The following is a 16,106-nucleotide window of genomic DNA, read 5'->3' as shown; positions in this document are numbered from 1 at the left end:
AGTTTTGCACCAGACCTCAGGATGTGTGTTCTAGGACCAGAGCTCACCTATTATGCTAATCACTTCAACTTAGTTCTTTGCTCCTTTATTGTCCAATAGTAAAGATGAAAAGAATGGGACAATTTACAGACAAAAGTCATGGTTTTTGTTGTTCTCATTTAAAAGTCTAAATAAAAAGGAAAAGAACTGCAATACCAGAGGGTTTAAAGATCCAAAGAATCACAGAGCCAAAATTTTGTTTGAACTACTGTTAAGTCACTAACAATGATTAAGTGTTCTGGACTGTACTCCAAGGGATATTAGGATATCCAAAATTCTGTTTTCAATGAGTGCAAACTCTACAGGAGAAGATAAGCTTAAACTGTGTAACAATCAGAATTCAGAAGCAGGTGTAATGACACTGAAGCCTAAAATGTATATAGGTATTTGAAGGTCAATGCCTGATGAAATTTGATTAAGCCGGGTGAGTCAAGTGATCTTATCTGAAATGTGTGCATCTGATGATACTACATTTTCATAAAAGGTACAAGTTCAAATGGCAAATAGTTACACTTAATGTAATGCCAACTTCCAGCCATCAATGAGCCTTGCTTCTAATTCTGATGGGGCTTCTGGAAAGGAGTAATTAATGTGTTGATTGTTATCTTGTGAGGATATGCATGGTCTGCGCTTGGTACTACATCAATCTGTGTTAAATATAAGGAGCCCCAGAAATTCAACTATCCAACAAGAAAGTGTCCTACACTCTCATGGCTCAGAATCATATGTGTTCAGAGACAAGGGACAATGTGTGGCAGAGAAAATGCTAAGGACTAACCCAATCATCTAATTTACCTCCTGGACATACATGAAGACTACATTCAAGCATTTTGTGTCAAAGTGGCAATATGACTAATTTTGATCAGTGAATGGAAATGATATATACTGTTTTCAAACTTGCCTTGTAAAAATATTCCCATGTCTTAATGTTCTGTTGATTTTACTTCTATCATAGCCATGAAAACTCTGTGGTTAGTTGAGATGGCAGTCACCCAAATAGACGAAGCCTGCATTCATTAGTTACTGAATGGAGAAGTGATTCCCAGAAGAATCACCCAACCAGAAACTTCCACATTGGATTTTGAAAAATAAACTCCTCTTATGTATTTTATGGAGCCTAGCATGAACTTCTCAGAGTATATATAAATCCCAAGGCCTATGTTATATAGATCTGACACTAGCCTTTTCGGGATTCAAAGAGAATTTCCAATGGAGATTAGCAGTCATAAGAAACTTCATAAAAGAAATGAAGCTTAAAATAAAGAATTTGTTATGCTTCCATAATGGAAGGGAGAATAAATATAGAGAAGGTTCATACCATAAATAAAACCACAGTGAAGAAATTTAATAGCATATCATTACAAAAGTAATTGAATAAAGTAGGTGTTTTTAGAGCATGGATTGGAATGTTAGTGAAAAATTAGAGAGGGACATAGGAGCTCTCTGTCTAGATAGAAGGTAAAGCTAAGCCAATGATCAGGGATCATAGGAAGATGGATTGTGGTTTGATATAATAAGTTTTTTTCAGTAATCAAAATTGTCTAGACCCAAGATGACCATACTACTCTAGTAGATAATGAGCTTTCTATATTTAAAAGCATAAGTTCAGCATTGGAATATCAAGAATGTTTTAGAGGAATATAAGGTTGAATTAAATGCTATTACTATTATCATTTCATAAGCTGTCTATTGGAAAAGTTATAGTACTAAATATGCCTTTTATGATAAAAGAACAGGAAATTCAACCACCACTTGTATCTTCAACGTTCAGTTTACTCAACCAGCCTTGTCCTTTTCCTACAGACTCTGTGAGAAGTTGTAACAGCCATTCGTGGTAACGGCAGCAACCCCTCCAGATGCATGACTATGGAAGAGGAGGGGCAATTCTCTCAGGAATCTGTCAATTACTGATCTGAAGAAATCCATGACCTACCTATCTCCTGGGAGAAGAAGTCAGTACAGTGTTGTATTATGTATCACAAACTACTCTTCGAGATCATCTTTTCTTCTTTTCAACTCTTTCAGACTCCACAATGGTGGTAGTGAGTCTAGTACTATGATATAGGATATATACATGCTAATGCTTCCTCTATTGGTCACTCAACCATTTGGGAGTAATACTAGAAGTTCATTTTCTTTTTCTGCAGCTCCTCATTTGCACACCCACACAAGTCCACCCTTGTACCGAACGACTAGTGCCCAGGCTTAAGTGCCATAGCCTTTCATTGGCACCTGGTTATTTTTCATCACTTACAGATTCTGACAAAAGTGTCTGTTATTGCCCAATTATCACTACATTTCCAATCTCAAGACTGACCTTTCTCATTGTTAGAGGGGAGGAAAAAGTCATAATCCGAGAAAGCACAGATCTCATAGTCCTCTCTAATAAGTAGGGTTTCATTTCTATTCTTGAGTCCTTTTTCTTACTTGAATATTTTATTGCGTCTGCTTACAGAGAATAGATCCATTTTCAAAAACTATAATGTTGCTCTTTTTCAAATCATTCTATTTGCAGCTGACTTCATTCATTTTCATTTCTCTTGTTATTTATAACAAAAGAAACTCCCGGCCCTTACTGGATATAACATACTCCGAGGGAGTGATTCATTTGCTTCTTCTGAGCTCAACTCAATTAATGTGATATTTGCTCAGCATAGGTTGAACTAAATATATCAGCCTATGATCTTCAAAGACTCCCTGCTTCTTTCAGGTGTGGCCAATCCCAGGAGAATGAACTAAGGATCATAGGAGGAAAGTGTAACTCTTTCCACTTTGACTACAAAATAAATATCCCTCAGAAAAGATACCGCTTGACAATTTATAAATCTCCTGAGTACAATGAATTTTTAAAAAGCTAATAGGAAGAGCGGCCAGGAGAACACTGTGTTTATTTATTATTCAAGAGCTACATACACATTTATGTTGCTAACTCGCCCTAATAGTGCATTGTTAATTTGAACTAGCTTTTTGTCTTTGTTGAAATGAAAGAGCCTAGTAAAATATAGTGGATTTGAATTCAAAGGTCCTTTTCATGATTCAAAAGAGATTTAAAAAAAAAGTCTTTCTTCAGCTACTACTTAGTTACATTTCACATTATAACCATGAACAAAAATCCCAACTCATATTTTTTTTTTCTGCTGTGAAAAGCAGTCTCGTTAGGGCAGTTGCCTTAACCAAGAGTGTAGTAACATCATTATTAGAACGGGTGGGCATATGTCATTAGCTCTGTAACTTTGGGAAACCACTCAATATTTCTAATTCTTCATTTTCACATCTGTAAATTCAGAAAAATTATACAGTTGACATGACAGTTGCTACCGTGTATGTAACTTTAATAGTCAGGAATTTGGGTCTTCTAGAGGAAGTAATGAGAGTCATTAAAGGTTGCTACTCGAGAGTGATAAGATAAGAACTTTGCTTTGGCAGTCAGACCAAGGTTAAAACAAAGAGGAAGAAGTTGAAATATGCAAATAGATGATGCATCTAGGGAGTGTTAAGTGGGGATGGAAGTGCAGATATAAATATGAGAGACGATGATAAAGGTAATCTATGGAAATTTATGATTGATGGAGTATGAAGACCCCAAAATTTACAATTTTGAAGTGTTAGTAAGACATTTTCAATCTTGGGCCAAGTCTAACCACACCTCCAGGGCAATTTCAGCATAATTTAAAGTTAATTCAGAATCTGGGCTGCAAAGGATATATATTTCTAATTATCTAACAAGTCCAAATTATTTTTATCTGATTATTTTCAGAAAGTTCTCGTTAGTGAAAACATTAGTTTTGAGTCTCTGATATTCTGATTACTCCTAGAGAAATTTAAACACCGAAGAACCCAGAGATGTCCTTTAATACAATTTGACTATGCTTGTGAAACTTAGAAGCATATTTTAAACAAGTGGATATTTACAAAAACGTGGTTGGCAAGCTCCAAAGAAGTCACTACAAAATAGACCCCTAAGAAAGCCACTTGATTTTTTATGTTATTGAAGCTATTTTTTTTTTATTCTACTCAAAGTTGTAAAGTTCTTCAAGGATGATTGCAAAAAATAATAACCTAAATTAGAAACGCATGTTTCTTCTCTCAACAATGATAATGTCATTGCTTCTCATATTTTATTTGTGTAGCATGTCATCATTAAAATAAACTCTTAGCATTCTTCATCACAGGCTGCATCTCACAGGTGAAGAGATGCATTAAAAATTTTCACCATATGTGCCCTGACCGGTTTGGCTCAGTGAATAGAGCGTCGTCCTGCAGACTGAAGGGTCCTGGGTTTGATTCCAACCAAGGGCACATGCCAGGGTTGGGGGCTCAATCCCCAGTAGGGGGCGTGCAGGCGGCAGCCTATCAATGACTCTCTCTCATCATTGATGTTTCTATCTCTCCCTTGCTCTCTAAAATCAAGAAAGAAATATATTTTTAAAAAACATTTTCACCATACATGGTGACATCTTGGGATATAATGTGTCATGTGAAGCTTTTGATAATTAACTGGGAGTCAACCCCTGGGTATCAACAGATAGTCATGGACTCATAAGCAAAGGTAATGAAGGGACTGTTACCATAATGAATAGTATGTGTTAGGGTATAATTACCAAAGCAGGAGCCTGCACCTTGATGATTTTTTAATGAAGAGTAGGATGCTTTTGTAATTTAGAATTATTTAGCTCAAAAGCTCATTAGCACATCGCATTCTCTAGTGTAGCAGCATTTATCCAAGGAAAAGAGGTGATAGGCCTAGCTAACGTGTAATTTCTGGAGTTGGAATGGTAGGGTTTGTAATTTTCTCATAAGCTGCGATAGTGTTCTTAGCCAAGATTTTTCTTAATGATAGTTTGCTCTCTTCCTGGGGTGCGATAAAATGTTACCATTTTACTGGGCCCCCAAAAGTTGGGAAGATTTAGAATATATAACTGCAGTAACACCTGGGACAATTTCTCATGATTCCACGTTTAACTAAAAAACAACTTGAGGTGGGTCGATTGCGCTAAGGATCTCGGAAAACTCAACAGGTAGACTAAGGGACATCTGAGCCCCTTGGTTTTGATTTAGTGACCCAGATACTCAACGTGATGTTGGAACTCTACATTTGAGTCCCACAGGTCCTGGATGGTCTTGCAATATAGGGAAACCAGGACCTGAGTACATCTGCTGCCCCAGAAAAGCAGAAGGAACACAAGCAAGTATTGTTAAAATCAAATGTTTGAGGATTGTGAAAATTAATAAATATCTGTGAGAATCTGAATAGCACTTATTCCAGAAAAAAGGCTGAGTTAAACGACTAAAACTAGCAAATGTGTTGCATGCTAACTTGTCCTCTCCCATTCACTTTCTCTCCAGCTCTGCAGCGGCCTTGAAACTATGGAAGTTGTGAAAGTCAGCTTCCTATCAACCACTAAAGAGAGCATATCAGGACGGGAACTTCTCAAAAAGCCTCATCCCCAGAGTATTGTCACTATGGGACTTGTCTGATGGCCATCTTTAAAAGCCCCATTCAAAGGGCTGGGCATTATTTGACATTGCTCAGGACTCAGTAGAAAAAGCCTCAGAATTAAAATAAAAATGGAAATTGTTTACATTATAGCTGTCTAAAGTGGTGTGATTTGAAGAACTAACAGATGTGTCTCTCTCACGCACAAACAAAACTTAAAAGAAATTTCTGGGAAATCAAATGTCAACAGGAAATTTTAAAATTTCTAACCTAGTCATCAGACTCTTAAAAGCCATACACATGCCTTGGGAAACCTGAGACAGTCCTACTCTCATTTCTGCTTTACTTGAAGTTGTAGAGAGGCATGAGGTTAAGGGTGAGACAGCTGTAAACTGCTGGAACACTAAAGGCACATCCCACATAGTCACTTAAGAAATTCTAGGAGACTTCCTGGTTAATTCACTTAGGGAATTTTCTGTCTAATTACTAGCTGACTACTAAAGCTACTCATCAGAAGCTGAAGCAGCCACACACAATGGGAAATACAAACTTTCCATGATTAATCCAGGAACTCACTAAATCAACAATTCGCCAAAATAAAAAGCAGCCACAACCAACTCTGCAGCAGGAGGGGTCTGGTTTCCAATACTGCCACATTATATTATTTCAAATGTCCAGTTTCAAAATAAAAGTACCAGCCATGTAAAGAAACAGGGAAGTGTGGTCACAACACAGGGAACAAAGGTCAATAGAAACTATAACCCAGGAAGCTCAGGTGTTGGACTTTACCTTAGCAAAAGGCTTTAAATCTGGAAAAAAAAATCTATATATATAAAATCTTTAAAGAACTAGTGCAAACAATGTCTACATACTTACAGAATATATGAGAACCAACTCTCACAAAATAGACAATGTCAATAAAGAGAAAAAAAGTAAATAGGAATTTTGGATTTTAAACTACAATAACTGAAATAAAAAATTTATTATAAGGAATTGACAGCAAGTTTGATGTGGCAGGAGAAAAAGAAAAATTAAGGACCAATTAATTGAGATCATCCAGTCTAAGGATCAGGGAAATAGAAGAAAAATGCAAAAAGCTTCAAGTGCAAGTGGACCAATGTCAATGGGAGTACTTGAAAGGAGGAGCATCACAATCAAGGAAAAAGAATATTTAAAGAAATAATGGCCAAAAATTTCCATATTTTGATTAAAAACAAAAACATTAGTCTACAGCTTTTTAACAAATTACAAGTAGAATAAACTCAAGGAGGTCCTTATTTAGACACACTATAAGAAACTGTCAAAAAAGCCAAAGGGAGAATCTTGAAAGCAAGTGACAACAGAAGTATATAAATTGAACTTCGGTGTCCTAAAGAGCATTGTATTTCAACGGAAACTGAAAAATCACTCCATGGAATGGGAGAGAATATTGTAATTATCTATTTGATAAGGGACTTATATTTAGAATATATAGAAAAGTCTTGCAATTCAAAATTTAAAAGACCAATAATCAAATGAAAAATGGGAAAGTAGTTGAATAGTCACTTCTCCAAAGAAGATATACAAATAGTCAGCACATGAAAAAGACTCCACATCATTAGTCATTAGGAAAAATAAATGAAAAGTATAATAAGATACCATTTCATACCCACTAGGATGGCTAAGATAAAAAATACCAAGTATAGACAAAGATATGGACAAACTAAAACCCTCATGAATTGCTGGCAGGATTGTAAAATAGTTTCACTACTCTGGAAAATTATTTGGTAGAACCTCATAATGTGCCTATTTAATTTAGCAATTCTACCCCTATATAGGCCTAAGAGAAATAAAAATAATTTTTCATAAAAACACTTGTGCACAAATATTCATAATGGAATTACTCACGATAACCAAAAAAAAGGGATAAAAACCAAATATGCCCACTAACTCATAAATGAATAAACAAAATGTTGTGTATCTATATAATGGAATATTATTTGGCAATAAAAAGGAATAAAGTACTGATCTATGCTACAAGATAGGTGTACCCTAAACATGTTAAAATAACCAGTTACAAAAATATCCACATTTTATGATTCCGTGTATATGAAATGTCCAGAGAAGACAAATGCATGCAGACAGAAAGCAGATTAGTGTCTGCTAAAGGCTGGGGGAAGGGGAAAATGGGAATTTCTTTAATGGGTCTGAGGTTTCTTTTTTGGAATGAGAAAAATGTAACATTTAATAGTGTTGATGGATGCACAATTCTGTGAATATAATAAAAATGACTGAAATGGGCACTTTAAAAAGGCGAACTCTACAGCATGTGAATTATATCTCAATAAAACTGTTAAAAAGAAAAGAATCTAACATCACTCATTGGGCTTGGCTAGAAATGTTTTAACCTCACCGATGTCACAGAAATAATTTATATTGAATAAACCCACTTAATTCAGAAGCCACTGCTTCTAAATAAATCAGAGGAAAGTAGCACAATATGTTGCCAAGACAAATAAGAGCTATTCTTGATGGGACTTCAAATAGTCCGTGATATCTCTCACTAAAAGTGCTACCCTGTGCCTCTGCTCTTTCCCACTCTGCCCATGAAATTTACAGGTAGAAATAGATTTCAGAATTTCATCTGAGGGTGCGTGTATTCTTTATAATTGGCTATTGTTGATGTTTCTTACATCCTATATAATAAAAGCCTAATATGCAAATCAATCGAACAGCAGAACGACTGGTGGAATGACTGGTCACTGTGATGTACCAGGGGGCAGATGCTCAATGCAGGAGCTGCTCCCAGCCCGCAGGCCCCAGACCAGCCAAGTTGGGTGCCAGCTGGGGCCTCCCCGATCACCCTGCTGGTCACCCTGCAGACGGAGGTGATGGGCGGCAGTGGCAGGGGGTGGGCTGGCGAGCGGGCAGCGCCAGGCAGGCCAAGGCAGGTGCCAGCAGAGGCCCCCCGATCGCCCCACACATCAGCCCTGATCACCAGCCAGGCCTAGGGACTCTACTTATGCACATATTCGTGCACTGGGCCTCTAGTATATAATAAAAAGGAAATTTATTATGCTCATACTAAACCCTCTAATGTTCACTGAAAAACAGATCTGCACATGACGTCAAACCATAGACAGCTGTTTTGTTTTTTGTTTTTGTTTCATAAGATTCCTTCTTTTCTCAGCATGTAAAAGAAAACCAGGAATATATTTTCAATTAGGGAAAATTACAGATTACAATTTAGCTCTCCCAAGAGGGACTCAATTTCATGATATCATGTAAGAAAAAGAAATGTGCAGAAAATATTTTCTTTCCTTAAAATAATTATGTAAGTCCTATCATGGAGATAGAGGGTTATACTTTTAAATGGCCAGATCAGAAGCAATTATGAAATGACTTTTAAAGGGTGGATGTACCTGGCGCTCATTTGCCAAACCCATTTTCATCATAATAGGATTTCAGAAGTGAAGATAGGGATTAAAAGGTCCCCTTGAAGAGAAGTCACCTGATCTAGCCCAAGTGACAATACTGTATTATTCCCTTCGGCACTGTCTCCAGGGCTTTGTCCAGTCTCATTTGAAATATGCCCAAATTTCACCTTCTCCATTATTTTTAGCTTGAATACCTATTTCCTAATGGTACTAATGACTAGTCTGCCAACACATGTATCTTCTTTTAAAAATGGAAATAAAACAGTCTTTGTAGTATACTGGGCAGAGAGAAGTGGCTCACAGTTTCTAGGGGATAATAAGTGGGTACTTGAAGTTGCACAGCTATTTTGGGGGCCTCAATTCCCTGAGACAAGCACAATTTCAAAGGAATGAAGGAAGATTAAGGAAACCGGAAAGCATGTTGTTGGCCTATTTGGACGGTGCTGAAGATACCTGGGAATTACACTTGCATCTCTCCTTTGACTTTCAGGTGTGGAAAATGTGGGGAACAACCCCTTCTCCTTGAGAAGAGATTGGACTAATATTTGTCCTGTTTTAAACCATGACTTCAAAATGTGATGTCAGATAGTTACTCTTATAAATCTTATCGAAAATGCCCAGTTTTCTTCACTAGCAATTATGTTACAGGAAAATGAAAGCTCAGAAAATACTACAGTAAAATATCACATCCCAATACAATGTTTTTCGGTATTTCCCCATAAAGGCCAACTGTGACCAAAACATCTTTTGTAATTAATTGGATATCTTTTGATAATTCTTCTGTCTCCTAAGAAGGACCCCTGGGTTTTATGGATGCCTTCTGATTTCACCGGGCCATTTTCTCACAACTCACCATCTATACATGGTGAGAGATCTCTGCTAACCACAGCACAGCAGCAAGCACAGGGAGAAGGAAGGTACAGAGAGATGAGGAAACAGATCTGGGCAGAAGCTTCAGAAATCGCTGTCCTTCTTCACTCTGATCTTAGAAGACATCTTTCAGGGTCAGGACTTCCTGTTTTAAATTGCTATCCTCTGGTATTCTGAGTATAAAGCATTTGGTTCAATCAAATCCTATATGAATCACTATAGTTCAAGAGAGAGAATTATTGGAAATACATGGATGACAGCAATGGGCCAAGCCAAATACTTCTAAAAATAAAAATAAAAATAAAAATAAAAATAAAAATAAAAGGAGGTTTTGAAGGGAAAGTTGGTTTCTGGCATACAAAGTGGGAAGGGCTGGCAGATATTGAAAATCCAACATCAAAAGTTTCTTGACCGAAAGGCTACTGTATTTGGCAGCACACCAGGTTACATGTCTCTCTCAAAAGATTAAAAACTCCTTGATGGCAAGGATTATGTCATTTGAATTTGTATCACTGAGCCTAAGGCAGTGATTAGCACCCATGAAGCATTTGATGAGGGTTAGGGGAGTGCATAATATTCTAATGTGCACACATATGCCTATATACTTCAGAGTATCAAACTTTGATTCCTCTCTTCAGCGAGACTGTATAGATAAAATATTGAAGATCTTCACTCATGCCTACCTTTATTCCCTTCTGCTTATAGTTATTGGAGAAATCACATCTGAACTTTAATGTTCATTGAACTCAAGCAAAAAAAAATAGTAAGTGTGGAAGACAGAGGTGAAATTGTCTGAATCAAAGAGGAGGGAAAAATGATACAGGAGTGAAAATATCTTAGGGTTTAGATTAGCATTCTACAGACAAGCCAGATAGGTTGCTATTGAATAAAAAGCTCTATCAGATCTGTAAGGAGCTGAGATGTCTTCTGAAATATAACAAGATAATAGAAAAATACTCACTTTAAGGAGATCCCGTATTTTGTCAGAAGGCTCATTCTGATCATTAAAGTAGGATTTGAAATATCCAGGAATCATGCTCAAGTAACAGCAGATATTCCTAAATTGCCATAACTTTTACAAGTTATGAGTGGGGGTGGGGGTATTTGAAGAAAGATTAGATACAGGACAACTGTGGGGGTACACGTGACAGGGAAAACAAGATATCATCTATTTCTGCATCAACCTGACTCTCTCCTAGAAATGTGAGTCTTAGGTTGGTACAAAGTTATTTATTAAACTGGCAGTTTAACCAAGACACAGAGCAGAAGGAAGCTGTTCCTCAGAAGGAAAAATTTTAAAACTCCTTAGCAATAGATGAAGGGATGCTGTGCAGAAAAACAAAAACAAAAAAAAACAAAACATCAGATGTCCACTACATTTAACTACAGTAGAGGAAGAATACTGAAAAATACTTATATAATAACATTCACATGTAAAAAGCACTTTGTGCCAAGTCCTAGTCTATCACTTACTGAGATTAACTCATTTAACCCACATCATCCCTACTTTGCAGGAATGTCACCTGACTCCACAGTTCATAAGCCTTCTCAAAAGTGTGCCGCCTATGAAACAGAGCAGCCAGTCTCGAGCTAAGACAAGAGGTGTAAAGGAAAAGAGATGTCCAGCTGCTAAACTTTCATTATACTGCTTATTGCATTCATTGGAAGGGTGTTTGAACTTACATTTGATGAATCAGAATCCAGTTCATAGCCTCAATTTTACGAAAGCTTGGAAAATCAAAAAAAATATAAAAACCTCTCACTTTTATACATGAAAGTGAAGTTCTAAGGATTCCGTGTATGTAATTGAGGTTTAGAAACTAGGTTTTCCAAAAGATCGCTACCTTCTTCAAAACACAGGGACTTCAGTACCTAAATGCTATCAAAAGATTCCTTGTTACATATTCAAGGATTAGAACTTCTTCCTTGAAGCAGGTTGAGGTCACTAACACACTGTCATTCCAGGTCCCTTAACACTGAATAGTCACATAATTGGGAGCTAAGCGAAGCATAACAAGCATTAACAGATGATGGTACCATTGGAAACCAGCCTTAGATCTTGCTCGCCAAGGCAGACAATTGCACACTGGAAAGGATGTATAGCCACAGAAGGGACAAAGAAAAAGAGGACTCTATATAAAGAGATGGGGGCTGGATGGATGGGGGTAATGGGAGAGGTGTGAAAATGGGGGACACCTGTTAATAGTGTCAACAATGAATAAAAATGTAAAAAGGGGTGTTCACAAAGGAAGGGGTATCCACACCCTCTACAGGGACTGCAGAGGTAAGCAGGCTTCGAACTGCAGAGGGCTATGCTGTATGAGAAAGCAGATGATGTCTATTGTCCAACAGAGGCTTTTATTGGATTGGCCTCCAAACCAAACAAATAGGCAATAGCAGAGCTTATGAAAAAACATAACAATAATTTGCCACTTATCGTTAATCACATTAACAGTCTATAAATTCTAATTCACTAGCAATAAAATTCTGTTCAACTACGGGACCTGTGTTTTACCTTCTACCCCCCATTGTGGAGCTTTCAATGACATAAAGTGTCCTCTTCTACAGGGCAGCACTGTATGCTGATGCCAAAGCTTAATATGAACTCAACATGGCTTTGTTCTTTTCCTCAAAGACTACAGCATCATGGTCTTTTATGACCATTACATTTTTCTGTGTTCATATTATTACTGGGCAGAAATTCTAGTGGAGACTTAGAAGATCCACACTTAGATAGTATTAGACAGTCATTTGTGGCAAGACACCTTCTTAAGGTTACTGCCATGTAAGTCAGAGCTGCTTATCCACATCCATTCAGAGGCTCGCAGAGGGAGGAGTCAGGAAATGTCAGTGCAGAGAGAGGTCTAGAAGGAAATGACAATGGGGAAGGGACAATGGAAGGAAGGAGTATTGTAATGGAAAATTAATTATAGCACTTTCGAGTAAATTATCTGGTGTAATTAAGCAGAGAGGGAGAGTACAAAGTACTGTGGATTATGTCTCTCTATGCTATTATTTCCCTCACAAACTTCTCTGGGAGGGAGGACTGGATGAAAAAAGGTGAAGAGATTAGCCAAAGGACATATATGCATAATCCATAGCCACAGACAACAGTGTCGTGATGGCCAGAGGGAAGGGGAGGTGGGCGCTAGTTGAGACAGGCAAAGGGGGGACATGGGGACATCTATAATAGTGTCAACAATAAAAATGAAGGGGAAAAAGTAAATGTATATGCCCACATATTAAATATTTGGATGGATTCTCCTAACACCTTTTACATTGGGATCATGCTGCTTCTTGCCATATGAAAATAGCCAAGGTTTCTTCTCTGTGAAAAGGTTCAATCTGTTATGGAATTACTTTCATTTAGTTTTATTTATATCCCTGCCTCTCTGGTAGGTTTTTTAAAAAAATGGATGTTTTTTGAAGTTTATCTGGCATGCTATCATTAAGTCTCTCGTGAGTTCACACATTCAAAAAGGATCAGAAGTCACACTTACAATTCTAAGTGACGTTTTCATCACTAGAGATGTTCACAGGTAGAGAGAAAACCAACTATTTTGAATGCTTTCGGTTGATATAAGTCTAAATGGCATATGGGAGATGGAAAAAAGGCATACAAGCCAAACTTCACAGTCAAATAAGTTTCTTAGTTTTTTTCAGTTTTTTTTTTTTTTTCTGTGTGTGTGTGGGGGGGGGGGGGGCGGTGTTTTCATCTGCAAAATGGCAATAACACCTACTATCCAGTTTTGAGAATTAAATGAAATAATGTCTGAAAAATCTTGGTGTGGCAACTAGGGCAATTTAGATTCTCAAACATATTAATTTCAGTGGCTAAAATGCATCACGCAATCACTACATCCCAAGCCATAGGCTAAGTGACTTAGCAGGCATTATCTCCTCTGTTCAGCACCATCTCCCCTGTGGGTAGGAACTAGTCTCAGTATTCAGCAAAGAAACCAAGGCTCTCAGGGGAAGTTCACAGCAGAAAAACAGCAGACCTAGTGGCTCCAGGGGTGGATCTTTAATGACAATGTTATATTGTGATCCATACACTATATCACTGTCTGTCTCTTTTGTGTTTCTGTGATGGAAAATTGACCCTCTCTGGCCTGAATTCTTCTCCAAACAGCATTGGGCCATTATAGAGAGATTTTAGTATGTAACCACAAAGTTTTCCAATCTCTTCTATATACTGCCATTGAACAATATTCTCTACCCTTTTGCTAATAAGCCCTTTAGATGATCTGAGAGCTCTTTCTCATTCTCCAATTATTACTTTGTCACCTGCTTAACCTCTTTAACAAGAATCACCCCTTTGTTCAACATTTTGCTTCTTCTCTCTCCTCATCACTTCCTGCCCCATCAGCTGTCAATTTCTAGCTACAGCAATGCCTGGAAGGAAAGCTTTTTCCTAATGAAAGATTCACTGGCACCTCCATTTAGACCAGTGATGGCGAACCTATGACACGCGTGTCAGAGGTGACATGCGAACTCATTTTTTTGGTTGATTTTTCTTTGTTAAATGGCATTTAAATATATAAAATAAATATCAAAAATATGTCTTTTTTTTACTATGGTTGCAAATATCAAAAAAATTTCTGTATGTGACACGGCACCAGAGTTAAGTTAGGGTTTTTCAAAATGCTGACACGCCGAGCTCAAAAGGTTCGCCATCACTGAGACTCAAGGAGAAAGAACTACTGATTTCTGAGTCCATAATACACACTGTCCCCAAATCTGAAACTACACTGGCGAAACTATGGGGTCAGATATAGTGTTACTACAGTTAAAGCAGTGATCACAGATAGGAGTTCTGGGGATGAAATGTGCAACATGGGGACCATAGTTATCAATACTGTGTTGTATATATGGATGTTGCTAGATCTTAAAAGTTCTCACCACACAGAAAAGTTCTAACTATGTGAGATGATGAATATATTAAGTAACCTTATTGCGGTCATTATTTCTCCATCATCTACACTAATAAAAGACAAACATGCAAATTGACCATACCTTCGCTATGCCTTAAGCCATGCCCACCAGCCAATCAGAGTGACTATATGCAAATTAACCCAACAAAGATGGCGGCCGGCAGCCACGAAGCTGGAGCGAGCAGGAGGCTTGCTTGCTCCAGTGATGGAGGAAGCCAAGCTTCCCGTGGCTGGCTGTAGCCTCCACAAAAGGCAACAAAGTTTCAATTATAGAAGCTACATAAACCCCAGAATAAAAAAAAAAAAAAAAGAAAAAAAAGAGAGGCTTGGAGCTTCTGTCACCTGGAGGACTTGGCCAGCCTGAAAACAGCCCTCAGCCCCTCACCCAGACTGGCCAGGCACCCCAGTGGGGACCCCCCCCACCCTAAAGGGGGTGTGGCAAGCCTGAAAACAGCCATCAGCCCCTCACCCAGACTGACCAAACATCAATGGGGTGAGGGTACCCACTGGGGGGGGGGGAGCTTGACCAGCCTGCAAACAACCATCAGCCCTTCACCCAGGCTGGCCAGGCACCCCAGTGGGGACCCCCACCCTGATCCAGGACACCCTTCAGGGCAAACCAGCCATCCCCCACCAGTGCATCAGGCTTCTATCCTGTGTAATAAAATGGTAATATGAAAATTGACCCTAACAGCAGAACGACTTGGAATGAATGGTCACTATGACACACACTGACCACCAGGGGGCAGATGCTCAATGCAGGAGCTGTCCCCTGGTGGTCAGTGTGCTCCCACAGGGGGAGCTCTGCTCAGCCACAAGCCAGGCTGATGGCTGCCAGCACAGCAGTGGTGGTGGGAGCCTCTCCCGCCTCCTCAGCAGCACTAAGGATGTCCAACTGCAGCTTATTTCTGCTCCTTGCTGGTAAGTGGACATCCCCCAAGGGCTGCCGGGCTGCCAGAGGGATGTCTGACTGCCAGCTTAGGCCCAATCCCCCCAGGGAGCAGGTCTAAGCCAGCAGGTGGTCATCCCCCAAGGAGTCCCAGACTGTGAGAGGGCACAGGCCAGGCTGAGGGACCTCCCCCCCCTCCCCCCAAGTGCACAAATTTTTGTGCACCGGGCCTCTAGTACATATCTAAAATCATTATGTTGTACACCTTAAACTTATGGAATGGTATATGTCAATTGTATCTCAATAAAGCTGGGATTTAAAAAAAGTGTTAATAATTTGGATTAGTTAAGCACACTCCCTGAACATTCTACTTAATAATGGTCAGTTATTACTATGCTCAAATAACACTGGTATGGGAGTATGAGAAGAAGGTATGTTGAAGGTGTTAAGGTAATTCCTCCCCCCAAAAAAATTTCTTACATGTATTAAATAATAATCCCCCACATAGTGATTCTATGCAT

This window comes from Myotis myotis, unplaced genomic scaffold (genome assembly GCF_014108235.1).
Source record: "Myotis myotis isolate mMyoMyo1 unplaced genomic scaffold, mMyoMyo1.p scaffold_m19_p_15, whole genome shotgun sequence".
Classification (NCBI taxonomy): domain Eukaryota; kingdom Metazoa; phylum Chordata; class Mammalia; order Chiroptera; family Vespertilionidae; genus Myotis; species Myotis myotis.
The sequence above is the reverse complement of the archived record's forward strand: the minus strand, read 5'-3'. Positions refer to the sequence as shown.